The 12,773-nt window shown below is 38.7% G+C and overlaps 1 protein-coding gene across 3 annotated transcripts in view; it reads right to left on the reverse strand.

Annotated features, from left to right (window-relative positions):
* The window catches only part of MGAT4C (MGAT4 family member C), a 740,042-nt gene that overhangs the window by 145,455 nt on the left and 581,814 nt on the right, over positions 1–12,773 (reverse strand). The gene's annotated exons all lie outside the window — the stretch shown is intronic.

The raw sequence follows: 12,773 nt of genomic DNA on the forward strand, positions 1-12,773 counted from the left end.
AGACCATTGTTCTTGAATACGATCTCAGATCATTTTACATTGCCTCCATACATGACTTGTAATTATTTGGAATGTCAGTACCAAATTTTATCTTCAAAAATAAAATTATGAAGAACTATCATGGCTATCAGTAAAACAGAGATTTAAGCCTTCCATAAATTACAGAGCATTTGGTAAAAATATTTTGGTAATAAGATGAGTTGATAACTCAAGCTTTCTTCCTTAAATCACCCTAGTTTATTAACAGGTATCATTTCACTGTATTAATTTAGATACTTCATGAGTGACATAATTAAAGATGAATTGAGTTAAAAAAAACAAACAAACAAAAAACATATATAACCAGGCCTGGCAAATAACATATGGTCCATAAGTGTTAACAATTATTTACGAAGAAGTATTTTTGAACATCAACTTCTTTTAGTTTTCTTATATGCCCACTAAAATTCAATGCATTAGTTCTCATAGATGTTTTTGCAACCTGAACTTTTTCTATAATTCAAAAATTAAAAAATTTAGAATAAATCTTCAATCAGACTCCAAATGCTGCCAATTTCTTAAAAAAGAAAAAGGAAAACAAAAACCTCAGAAAATATTGCATAGGTATGTCTTATATAGGAAATTGTCAGAAGACCCCAAAATAACCCTCAGGCTCAATAATTCATTAGAATGGCTCATGGGACTCATAAAAGTTGTTACACTCATAGTTATGTTTGCTACTGAGAAAAGATACAAATTAATAATAATAAAGTGAAAAGGACAAATTCCAGGAGAAATCAGATGGTCCCTCCAGGTGTCCCCTCCCAGTGCAGGCACATGGAAACACACTAATTCTCTCATCAATAATATATGACAACATCTGCAAAGTGCTACCAATCAGGGAAAATCACCTGAACTCAGAGGTTCTGTTGGAGTTCAGTAACACAGGCTTGCATTGCGTACAGGACTGACCTTACTACTCAGACTCCAGCCTCCGTCAGAGCAAAAACAGACATTCACCATAAATCACACTGCTGGTTTACACTTGTCTGGTCAAGCTGGTACAAGCATTCACTTTAAATACAGAGTGGCCTAAGGCCCAGGGCATGTAAAAATGCTGGTATTAAGTAGAATATTTCAAGAGCTCACAGTTATTCCCCAAGAGCCATCCTAAGGCCAATACTGAAGATAAACCCTTATTTGCAATATTCAGGGTTTGAGCAAACCAAACCTGCTGAGTTTACTCTTTCCTGCCCTGAAATATAAAAGGGAATTCAAATCAGTTGACCAACACACAGAGAATATGAAAAGACTGGTGAATGAATATATCTAATTATTTTATTTTTAAAAAATCTTGCTAAATAACTACAACTTTTAAAAGGAACATCCGATTTTAAGCTGCTTTTCTGATTAACTGAGCTATTTTCAAATCAGGTGCCTCATTCTGTATTAGGCATGACTGATATTTGTAGCTTGCGCCCTGGTTTACACCTTCATGACTGACTCCTTAAATGGAGCCTCACCTAGGTCCTGCCACAACCTTGTTTTCACCAGTTTCTGGCTTTAAAGTTCTAGGCCCCCGGCCAGAGTTCCTGGCTTTGGGTCCTGACTAACTTGGGTCAGCCTGTATGACTAGGTTCACACCTACCAGCATGTTTGCACCTGTCAAGGTCAGCGATCCTGCGAGCATACCTTGGGACTCCCTGGGCCTGCCTTCCCCAACTGCCACTTTAACTTCAATCCTTTGATCTCCTGCCATGTCCGAGGAGGCTTTTTTCAATTCCCTAAAGTTCTCCCTGAAGCATTTTCCCTACAGTGGTAAGTAAACTATAATGCTTTCCAATCTTTATAAGGATTCTTCTTCTCACACGGTAGCTCTCACAGGGCTACTGTGTTCAGAGAGAAATGCGTCTCTTATACAACATGCATTCAATAAGTATTTAGGGATTCAGTGAGTGACCAATAAATACTAGGCACTGTTCTAGTGCCATGAAATATGGGGAAATGCAGCTCAAGCAATTGAGTGTCCATGTTGATATATGCATTTTTATTAACACATACACATATATAAAGTCCCAGTCTTTTCCTTGATAAGCAAAAGTAAGATCAGAATGTAGAGCTGACTTTCAATTTAGGCCCTTCTTATCATTCTTCTTTCCCTTTATAGTTTCCCCTGGGTCTTTTAGTGCTTTGTTAATGTGTTCAATCCTGCTCCGATCACTTTTCAATCCCACTAAGTATATTACACACTGATCCTGAAAGTACAAACTGTTATATTTTCCACTCCACAGATTCTAATCTTCACCACTGATTGTAAAACTAATACTCTTCACCTCCCCATGCCCTGAAATGTGGTGGAGAATGCCGTAGGGTCATAGCCTCTCTCACATTAAAAACAAAGAATAAAAAAAAGGGTTGCCTTCTCTCAATACAAACAGCTGTAAATCCAACAAGTACATGACCTTCAGATCTTCTGCTCCTGAAAGGAATCTTTTGAATTCACTGTTATTCAGGCTACCGGAGAAAAATATCTATCCTCACATTAATGTCAGCACACACTCGACAAATATAACAAAATAAACATTTAATAGATTGTCCATGAGGTAAATCATAGAAGTATAATCCTAAACACCACATGGACAGATACATTAGACCAGTGGTCGGCAAACCGTGGCTCGTGAGCCACATGCGGCTCTTTGGCCCCTTCAGTGTGGCTCTTCCACAAAATACCGCTCTTCCACAAAATACCAACTTCTGTACATGGGCCATGAAGTTTCAATCACACTGTACGTGTGCGCCCACATGTGGTATTTTGTGGAAGAGCCACACTGAAGGGGCCAAAGAGTCACATGTGGCTCGTGAGCCGCGGTTTGCTGACCACAGCATTAGACCACCAACTAACACCATACACAATAATATACTCAAAATGGGTAAAAGACTTAAATGTAAGTCGTGAAACCATAAAAATCCTAGAAGAAACCATAGGCAGCAACATCTCAGACATCTCTCATCTACTTATATAAAAACCCTGGGTGGTGTTCATCATGACAGGTCTGGCAACTAAGCGGAAGGAAGTCAGTCCTGCATGGGTTGTCTTGGAAACTGCTGCGCCTTCCCCTGAGCTGTTTCCTGTAAGGGTGGTGTTTGAGGCAGGAACCTGCCCTCGGAGCATGGAGGCATATCTTTATAAAGTGTGCCTTACCAGCATGGCCAAGGGTGAACCTGAATGTGGGTGGCTGAAAGGCTTAGAAAAGACAGACAAGAGAGTGAAATCTGGGTCTCAGTGGGACGCTGCTTCTCTGAGAGACAGTGACCATGCCCACAGCCGTGTTTTTATTTTATAGCAGATGCTATGAGGCAAAGTAAGGGCGTGACCAAGATGTTTACAATATTCTCCTGGGTTTCAATCCTACTCAACTACATGCACCTGAACTCTATCAAGCCTACCTCACTCAGGCACGTGGGGCCATGTGTTCGGACCATAGGTTCAAGCTTACAACTATAGCTGTTGGCTATAACTGTGCTGGGAGGGCCCTGCCCTCCAAGCTGGGACTTGCACGTGGCAATGAGAGGACTGTGCCCTCTCATCAGTCCAAGGTTTGAACCTGTCCAAAACACTGTAGTGGCTCCCCACAATAAAGTTTTAATACGTTATATTAGAGGTTATGGTGGTGCTGTTTTACCCACAGCATCTACAGGTATTGCTGCAAATTTACTTCTCGGTGGAAGAACCTTTCATTCCCAATATAAATGACCAATTCAAGCACTCTGAAAGTGTTTTCACTCTTAATGTGGTGTACAGGGAGATATTAGAATAAGTTTAATCAATTTATCAGTCACTGTTTGCATCACTGTTATTTTTATATCATGTTTTTGTTGTTTTTATATCATGTTTTTGTTGTTTTCATATCATGTTTCTGTTGTTTTCATATAATGTTTTTGTCATTTTTATATCATGCCTCTTGTTATATCCTTTTGTTACTGTTTATTTATTAATAAATTTATATATTATTTCATATACATTTTACTAATTTCCTTTCATTTCTCACACTTCTATTATAGAGAAAGGGCAAATAGCAATATTAAAATATCTCTGCTAATTAATTCCTGTTTTTAATTATATATATTTTATTGATTTTTTACAGAGAGGAAGGGAGAGGGATAGAGAGTTAGAAACATCAATGAGAGAGAAAAATCGATCAGCTGCCTCCTGCACACTCCCCACTGGGGATGTGCCTGCAACCAAGGTACATGCCCTTGACCGGGATCGAACCTGGGATCCTTGAGTCTGCAGGCTGATGCTCTATCCACTGAGCCAAACCGGTTAGGGCAATTAATTCCCTTTTTTTTTTTAAATATATATTTTATTGATATTTCACAGAGAGGAAGAAAGAGAGATAGAGAGTTAGAAACATCGATCAGCTGCCTCCTGCACACCTCCCACTGGGGATGTGCCCGCAACCAATGTACATGCCCTTGACCGGAATCAAACCTGGGACCCTTCAGTCCGCAGGCCGACGCTCTATCCACTGAGCCAAACCGGTTATGGCGATTCCCTTTTAATGTGCACAAATTTCATGCACCCGGCTACTAGTAGCAATATGTTTAAGGATACATCTCCTAGGGCAGTGGTCGGCAAACTGCAGCTCAGCAAACCGCAGCTTGTGAGCTGGCTAAGTGCACATGGTTGTTTCAGATATGTTAACTATGATGACACTACTAGAAAGCCAACTGGAAACAGCAACTTGGTAAAACAAACAAAAAAAATTATGTGTGCACATATATATGTGTATATATATTTCTATCTATCATCTATCTATAAAATATGATGAAAAAGATGATAGATAGTTATCCAAAACTTGGAAACAGGCAAAAAAGATTATTTTGTATTTTTTTCAATGTGGTATTGCCCTTGCTTTCCATTAACTAGGACATTTTCCAATTTCAGAATCAGAGATTAACTTGTAGATTTGTTATTATTGAGTGAATGTGAATTTAATTTTTATCTGGAGGAACAGAAAAAAGGATTTAGGTTATTGCCTTATAAGACATTAACCAATTTTGGCTCTAACTCAGAAATCTTATTCTAATACTCCTTATTAAATTTCATATCATGTATACATCATGTATACATAGTTAAACACATACATACTGTTATATATAATCTTTGGGCCAATTTTAACATCCAATCATTAATGAGTTAAATAAAAACTGTTGTATGTGTTTATTTTATATCTTCATATAAATAAAAATATTCACATCATATAAGATTATTGAAGTTGTTTTCATGAAAATGATAATGTAATAGATGGTTTACATAAATATGGATAATAGCCATAAATAGGTGATATTATATAAAGAGTTAAAACAAAGATATCTGAGAATGGTTCTGATTCCAGAATACAAGGACTATATATAAATTTCATTATGTGCTTAGAAAAAAATCGATGAGTTTTGATATCTTTATTTTTCTATTAGGTAAATTACATATCAGAAAGCTTGACTACCCCCCTCCCGCAATGGTATCACACATAAAAAGTGTAGAAAGCAAATATAGCCCTGGTCAGCCTGACTCAAAATTTCATCTTTTTCCCACAAGAGCAAGATATTTCTCCAAATGAAAATAGCTTCTTGGATGGACCTTGAGAATATTATGATAAGCAAAATAAATCAGTCAGAAAAATCTAAGAACCATCTATACTAATAAAAGTTTAACAGGTTCATTAGACTGGACGTCCTTCTGGACAACCTTTAGGAAGAAGCCAGGGTTGTGAAGAAAGCCGGGTCCTGGGTGCCAGAAGGAAGCTGGTGCCAGCAGCCAGGAGCAGGAAGGCCTGCTTTTGCATTAATTTCTTGCATCGGGCCTCTAGTGTGGGCTATAAAACTGAAACTCAGTATGGTGGGTACCAGACCAAAGGTTTGAGGGTAGGGGTAGTAAAGAGTAAAGGAGGGCAAATATACGGTGACAGAAGATAATTTGACTTTGGGCAGTGGGCACACAATATACAGAACATGTATCATAGAAATGCACACTTGAAACTTATATAATGTTATTAACTAAATTACCTCCAATAAATTTAAGAAGAGAAAGAAAATAGCTTAATTTTTTATAACACTAATGGGCAGTTTAGTTAATCTCCCTTTTCTTTAATCTCATCCCCTTCCTGGTGTGTGTGATTGCTCTAATTTAGGCTTTTCAGACTGTAAAATCTCTTAATCCTCATCTTACCCAAAGGAGTACATCATAATTGGCAAATACAAGTCATGTAGGAAATGCAAATACTCTCATGGCTTCACACATTTTAGAATAAGCAAAATATGAAAAACAAGTTCACATGCACTGCAAGATTTTTACCATATAAAATTGTAAATGTTCCGTTATATCCTATATACTAAAAGCCTAATATGCTAAGTGTCTGGTCATCTGGACAGCCATTCAACCAATCAAAGCATAATATGCTAATGATATGCTAAAGCTGCTCAACTGCTCATTATGACATGCACTGACCACCAGGAGGCATACAGTTGACTGGTCAACCAGTCACTATGACTTGCACTGACCACCATGGGGCAGACGCTCTGACCGGTAGGTTAGCTTCCTGCCAGGGTCTGGCCATTGGGACTAAACGTGATGGACAAGACATGCCCTGGAGCCCTCCTGAAGTCTCTCCCCAGCTGGCCAAACTACTATGTCCCTCCATGGCCCCAATAGTGCACCTGTGGGGTCCCTCGGCCTGGCCTGTATCCTCTCACAATCTGGGACCCCTTGGGGGATGTTAGAGAGTCAGTTTCAGCCCAACGGCAGAATGATCGGTTGCTATGACATGCACTGACCACCAGGGGGCAGACGCTAAATGCAGAAGCTGCCCCCTAGTGGTCAGTGCGCTCCCACAGGGGGAGTGCCGCTCAGCCAGAAGCAGTGCTCATGGCTGATGAGCACAGCTAAGGTGCTGGGAGCCTCTCCCTCCTCCATGACAGCACTAAGGATATCCAAGTACCAGCTTAGGCCCACTGCAAGAGTATGCAGGCTGGGCTGAGGGACCCCCCTGAGTTCATGAATTTCATGCACCGGGACTCTAGTAATTATAATGATACTAGAGGCCCGGTGCACAAAAATTTGTGCACTCGGCGGGGGGGTCCCTCAGCCCAGCCTGTGCCCTCTCGCAGTCTGGGACCCCTCAGGGGATGACCACCTGCTGGCTTAGGCCTGCCCCCAGGGGGATTGTACCTAAGTTGGCAATCAAACATCCCTCTGGCAGCCCAGGAACCCTCGGGGGATGTCCACTTGCCAGTGGGGAGCAGGCATAAGCTTCAGTCGAACATCCTTAGCGCTGCTGAGGGGGCATGAGAGGCTCCCACCACCACCACTGTACTGGCAGCCATCAGCCTGGCTTGTGGCTGAGCAGAGCTCCCCATGTGGGAGTGCACTGACCACCAGAGGGCAGCTCCTGCATTGAGCGTCTGCCCCCTGGTGGTCAGTGTGTGTCATAGTGACCAGTCACTTCCAGTGGTTCTGCTGTTAGGGTTAGTTTGCATATTACCCTTTTACTATATAGGATAGAGGCCTGGTGCATGGGTGGGGGCCAGCTGGTTTGCCCTGAAGGGTGTCCCGGATCAGGGTGGGGGTCCCACTTGGGTGCCTGGCCAGCCTGGGTGAGGGGATGATGGCTGTTTGCAGCTGGTCACACCCCCTTCAGGGTGGTCCCCACTTGGGTGCCTGGCTAGTCTGTGTGAGGGGCTGAGGGTGGTTTTCAGGCTCGCCAGCGACTGAAGCTCCCAGCCTCTCCTTTTTTTTTATTCTGAGATTTATTTACCTTCTATAATTGAAACACTGTTGCCATCACTGGCACTCCCAGCTCTGAGGCCCCAGCCAGCTGAAAGCAGGTATCTTGGGTTTGTTTAGCTTCTGTAATAGAAATATTGTTGCTTTCGGGCTCAGAGCTGGGCCACGGCAGGCCAGGAACCTTGGCTTCCTCCATCACTGGAGCAAGCAAACTTCCTGCTCGCTTCAGCTGCATGGCTGCTAGCCGCCATCTTTGTTGGCAGTTAATTTGCATATCTCGCAATTAGCCAATGGGAAACGTAGTGGAGGTACTGTTAATTACCCTTTTTGTCTTTTATTAGAAAGGATGCATACTGATTATTGTTTAATCCTGAATTTAAACTTATGTCATTATATCCATATAGAATTTAAAATATGGTAATTTTAAAGTATTACTTCTTCAAATGAAAAAATCAATTCACAATGAGATTAAAGGTGATGTATAAAGAATATATTATGTAATTCAAATTAAATAAATGTCATTATTGCTTTCTTAGTCACCCCACTCTTTAATATGCATGTTCTTGTTATGCAGGTAGACAAAAAATAGACTCAAAATATTAGAAAAATGATAAATCCACATATATGTCTTCTGTAATTCAGTGACAAAGAATATCAACTAGAGCCCTAGCCTGTTTGACTCAGTGGTTGGAATGTCAGCCTGAGGACTGAAGGGTACCAGGTTTGATTACGGTAAAGGGCAGGTACTTCAGTTGCAGACTCAATTCCTGGCTCTGGTCCAGGCACATGCAAAAGGCAACCAATCAATGTGTCTTCCACATCGATGTTTCTCTCTCTCTCTGTTTCTTCCCTTCCTTTTCAATCTATCTAAAAACCAATGGAAAAAAATATCCTCAGGTGAGAATTAACAAAAAAAGAAAAAGAAAAAAAAATGAATATTAACTAGAAAAATATAGGATAGTGTCCCACATTGAGATGATTGCAATTTGTTTAATAAAACATCTGAGATATCTAAATTATTTCAAAAAATATATAAAAATGACTGACTTTGTAATTTAAATATTGAATGTGAACTCAATCTCATGAATAAAAATTAAGTATATCATTTTCCTATTTGCTTGAAGGGCCAGCAGTAGTTAAAGGTGATTGAAAATAATAATGAAGATATCATATTGCCCAAATAAAACTTCAAAATATACCTATTTCATTGCTAAAGATACACTTAAGATAGATGCTAGATCACTGACTTTGCATATATATATCTCCTAGTAAACTATAACTGCTTGAAATCAGGGATCATAAATATTTTTGAGTACATTTCCAAAACACATGGCAAGCCCTCATACATATATATTAATGTATGAATTTAATGTGTATGTCTCATATATCATTGTCCTATCTTCTAAGCCTTATTAGAACTCTAAAAATTCATAATAGTATAAAATTAGAATTTTGACCATTTTTAACTGCTAGAGATGTCCATTAATTTATTTTTGAAACAATCTTTATCTGAAAAATAATACTAGTTAATGTTGGAATTTGGCTGTTATAAACCAGGAATAAAAAACTAAAATGTAATTATTAAAATATTTTAAAAGTAAATATTCACCACAATCCTATCTAATAAAAAGGGAATGTGCTAATTGACCATCACACGTTCACAAATGGCAACACCAACAGCCAATAAAGAGGGAATATGCTAATTGACTGCCACACCCCCACAAGATGGCAGCACCCACAATCACAAGATAGCAGTGCCCAGTCCCCTCAGCCCTGCCTCATCCAACCAGAGTCCCCCAGTCCCCTCATCCCTGCCTCACCCAGTCCCTGCAGCTTCCAGCCTTATCCAGCCTCAGTCCCTCAGTTCCCTCAGCCCTGCAGGGTAAGGCAATTGGGGATGATCGGGCCAGCAGGGGAGGGCAGTTGGTGACAATCTTGCTGGCAGGGGAGCAGTTAGGCATCAATCAGGCTGGCAGGGGAGTGGTGAGGGGGCTATCAGGCTGGCAGGCAGAGTGGTTAGGGGCAATCAGGTAGGCAGGCAGGTGAGTGGTTAGGAGCCAGCACTCCCAGATTGTGAGACGGATGTCCGAGGGGTCCCAGATTGGAGAGGGTGCAGTTTGGGCTGAGGGACACACTTTCTCGTGCACGAATTTCTAGTAAATAATAAAATGGGAAAATTATGTAACTTTATCTGAGCATAAATATTTTATTTTAAAAGAATCAGCAACATTAAAACATATTCTGAGGCTCTACAATCCTTTATGCACATTTAAGAAAATTGTAAGCAATTAAATAAATTATAAATAATCAAAATTAGAAAATTTTATGCCCTAACAGGTTTGGCTCAGTGGATAGAGCATCAGCCTGCAGACTCAAGGTTCCTGGGTTTGATTCCGGTCAAGGGCATGTACCTTGGTTGCAGGCACATCCCCAATGGGGAGTGTGCAGGAGGCAGCTGATCGATATTTCTATGTCATCAATGTTTCTAACTCTCTATCCCGCTCCCTTCCTCTCTGTAAAAAATCAATAAAATATATTTAAAAAATTAGAAAATTTTAGAAAAACAATGCAATGTGTAACTATATAATTGAAGAATATTAAATACTTGAAGTTCATTACAATCATTTACAAAAATATAAGTGAGGATAATAAAACCTTTAAGTATGATGCTACATCAATGAATATTATTGGACAGTCAATCATGTAAATGCTATGAACTGGGAAAGTAATTATTTGTAAAAAATAAATTGAAATTACATAGAGCTTAAATGAATTATTTGTTTAAATAAGTTTTCACACTAAAAGTAACTGCCCTACATCTCTTATAATCTGTGAGATATTTGACTCAGATTTCCCACATTTGTGGTAATCAAACTTCTTATCTTTAAATACTACGTTCCTAATCCTCAGTTTAAAATGTTATAGCTATCTTAAATTGCTTCATGTCTGCTGTCTGCCAATGGAAATTCTGGTTCAGTAAAACCCAAGATAGGCCCTAGAAATCTACATTTCAATAAGCAGCTCATGAAAACTTGAATCAGATATGGTGTGGAACCCTCTGTGAATAAAAATCTCTGCAATTAGTACTTAAATCCTGCCAATCTTCCTTTGTAATACTTTTTCATCTCCATCCCATAGTTTAAATCTTCACTATGTAATTTCACTTTAGTGTAATAATTATCAACTTTTGTCAGAATTTCTGCAACTTTGAACAGCCTTTCCCCATGACATTCTGAAAAGTAATTAATTACCTTTAAGACTATCAATTCTTAGAGAACCTGTCCTTCTCACAAGCTTCCACATCCTCACCGTTCAGTCTCTGCCTGGAGTATAACAAATTTAATTATTGGATTATTAAATAAATCCATGTTATCACTGAATTTCAATCCTGAAAAAACTCATTTAATCAGATCACTCTCTGCATAAGAATGTTTAATGGCTACCAATCAGAAAAATTAACACTTTCAAAAATTGTAACAAAATTGTGAAATATTATTTTTTATTCGATAGACTAAGACATCATATAAAACCACTGAACTCACATTGGTACCAAGACTATATTTCATAATTTTTAATATCAATCCTTAGCTCCTTAACTTCAATCCATCAATAATGTTTTTTAAATTTATCTTTACTGTTAGAAATATTATAGATGACCCCCTTTTTTCTTCCATTAACCCACTGGTCCGTACCCCCTCAAACCCCTCTAGGCCTTCACCACACATTTTCTGTGTCTATGTATTATGCATATATGTATATAAGTTCTTTGGTTAACCTCTTCCCATCTATACCCCCCTATCAATTAATAATGTTTTTTTGTGAATTCTTATTAGTCATATTACTTTATGTAAAATATGACTTTTTCCCATATGTTACTCTAAAATCTAATTATAAAAGACATATACACACATAAACTTTAAAATTATAAGTGACTGTAAGCAGTAAATTCATATATATATATGACAATTAACATGCCCATTGGGTAAAGATTTCTAGAGCTGAAAGGACCTGAGTAGGTTTTAAAGCACAGTTAGAAATTAAAAAAGCAAAGACATGAAAAAGGGGGTTTTTATATACTTGTTAAAATAGAAGAATGTGGGATGCCTTTGGGAAATAAAGAGTAAATCAGTTTGGCAGGAGCAGAAGGTTTATAGAGAGTAAAGTACATGAAATAAGTTTTAAGCGGTAGCTGTGTTTTAAAAGACTATGTCTGCCAGGACAACAGATTTGAACTTTATCCTGTAGCTCTGGGTTAACTTGATGATTCTAGTAAAGGTATCTGAATAGCAAAGTGGTATGAATTAGGTGGTACCCAATGTCTTTATTTTCTTATCTTTTAAAAAAATATATTTTGATTGATTTCAAAGAGGAAGGGAGAGGGAGAGAGAGATAGAAACATCAGTGATGAGAGAGGTTCATCGGTAGAGCATCTCCTGAACACCCCCTACTGGGAACCCAGCCCACAACCTGAGCCTGCAACCTGGGCATGTACCCTGACCAGAATCCAACCATGGCCTCCTGGTTCATAGGTCAATGCTCAACCATTAAGCCATGCCAGCGGGGCTTATTTTATCTTTTTAAGATTCAATAAAATAATTTATTATGAAAAAACTATTCTGATTGTAATAGTCTCTGTTGGTCCATCAATGGAGAAATATTATTTTAAAAGGTGGCTTAAAACACACTAACTTTGTAAATCTGAAATTTTAGATGGAAAATTATGACTCTCTAAATGGTATACTATCATTTGTAAATCTGGAGAAGACGGGAAGGTACAGGTAATAAATACACCTTAAGCAGAAGCATTAATGTAATTTCATATAATACAAGTTGAATAATTGGGTTAATGACTTAATGTGGAATTTTTATTTCACATTATAGAAGTACTAATCAAATTCCCAGTAGGCAGGACAATGTCAAGCAGTATAAGTAAAATTCTCTAGAGTTAGTTAAGGGCACTGCTTCTCAGGTCTTTGATGAATCTAATAAGTAACTGAAGAGTTTGTTTAAA

This window comes from Myotis yumanensis, unplaced genomic scaffold (genome assembly GCF_028538775.1).
Source record: "Myotis yumanensis isolate MYYU_CA2020_CCGP unplaced genomic scaffold, mMyoYum1.0.hap1 SCAF_3, whole genome shotgun sequence".
Taxonomy (NCBI): Eukaryota; Metazoa; Chordata; class Mammalia; order Chiroptera; family Vespertilionidae; genus Myotis; species Myotis yumanensis.